Source organism: Octopus bimaculoides, chromosome 23, assembly GCF_001194135.2.
Source record: "Octopus bimaculoides isolate UCB-OBI-ISO-001 chromosome 23, ASM119413v2, whole genome shotgun sequence".
NCBI classification, from domain to species: domain Eukaryota; kingdom Metazoa; phylum Mollusca; class Cephalopoda; order Octopoda; family Octopodidae; genus Octopus; species Octopus bimaculoides.
The window spans coordinates 31,575,484-31,577,466 of NC_069003.1; positions in this window are offsets into that span (position 1 = coordinate 31,575,484).

Consider the following 1,983-nt stretch of genomic DNA (forward strand, 5'->3'; position numbering starts at 1 on the left):
TATATATATATATATATATATATCTATATATATATATACAAATACACGCACACACACACACACACATGATGGGCGTCTTTCGGTTTCTGTCTGCCAAATCCGCTTAAGGCTTTGATCGTCTCTCTGTCTGTCTCGTTGTCTGTTTGTCTCTTTCTCTCTCTCTTACACACATACATGTATGTACGTATGTATGTATGTATGTGTGTGTGTGTAGATACATATATGTATGTATGTATGTATGTATGTATGTATGTATGTGTAGATATATGTATATATGTGTTTGTGTGCATGCGTGCCGGAGGAGCGGTGCATTTAATGAAAAGCAGGAGTTTGAGCTGAAACACTTGTTTTACTTTCCGACTTTTCTTAATCGTGTGGACAATCGGAGCCGCGAAACTCTGAGTTACGATTTAAGATGCTTCAGCTTCTCATAAAACGTATTGAGCACTTTTTGCCAGCGTTTGTAAACACAAACATTTACTAATTCACACACACACACACACACACACACACACACACACACACACACAATTATGCGTAGAAGAGAAAAGGCACTTATTAGATACATGAGTATGTTTCTGTGAGCATTTAATTAATTAGTGATTAGTCTTAGTTCTAATTAGAATTAAAAATAAAATTAAACGAGCTCTTTCGGATAGGAGGGAAATCTCAAAATAAATGTTTAAATATGGAAAAGATGTGTGTGTGTGTGTGTAAGACACTTAAGATATCTCGAAACGAACACTTCATAAATAGGACTTTACTTCAGTCCCAGACACTTTTTTGCTTGCAGATGTTTATAACATATTTCTCTTTTACTTGTTTCAGTCATTTGACTGTGGCCATGCTGGAGCACCGCCTTTAGTCGAGCAAATCGACCCCAGGACTTCGGGACATAAACACACCAGCATCGGTTGTCAAGCGATGTTGGGGGGACAAACACACACACACATATATATATATATATATACATATACATATATATGACGGGCTTCTTTCAGTTTCCGTCTACCAAATCCACTCACAAGGCTTTGGTCGGCCCGAGGCTATAGTAGAAGACACTTGCCCAAGGTGCCACGCAGTCGGACTGAACCCGGAACCATGTGGTTGGTAAGCAAGCTACTTACCATACAGCCACTCCTACGCCTACAGGGTTTACTTGTCCAGAGCCGGACTTGCTAATCATAAGACTTCGTAACGACATTCATTAAGTGGAAAGGTGGTCTTCTTAAATAATATAAAAATAAAATAAAATACTAAAAAAAAACTGGCAACAATTACTGTACAGAGATGCTTTGATATGTGTATGTTTGTATTTGCTTGCATGCTCGCTGGAGGAGTGGTGTATTCAAGGAAAAGCAGGGTTTCGAGCCGGATCTCTTGAGGTGAGGACTTACATATGTCTTCGGCTTTAGAGTCTGACGAGACGTTCACAAGCTAACGCCATTGTGGATGCTGAACCATTGGTCACTCTATAACCGGACATCAGCTCAACACAACTTATAAATACATCACTGCTCTCTGCTTTAGAGCAGTGGTTCTCAACCATTTTAACTCGGGGTGTGGGATTCTCATAGCCATTTGATGTTTAAAAGTCTCCTTTTATGTTTTTATGATTGAATATTGTTAGGAATTGTATTTTTAAAAAAATGGTTAAATATTTTGTGTATTGAGGCAGCGAACTGGTAAAAACGTTAACACGCCGGGCGAAATGCTTAGCGGTATTTCGTTTGTCTTTACGTTCTGAGTTCAAATTCCGCCGAGGTCGACTTTGCCTTTCATCCTTTCGGGATCGATAAATTAAGTTCCAGTTGCGTACTGGGGATCGATCTAATCGGCTGCCCCTCCCCCAAAATTTCGGGCCTTGTGTCTAGAGTAGAAATATAACTAGATTATTGCCCATAAATTTTGACAACAAAATCGTGTATGGCCCTGCAAGAGATATAAGGACCCAGGTTTAGACTATGCTTCTTTTTCGTATAT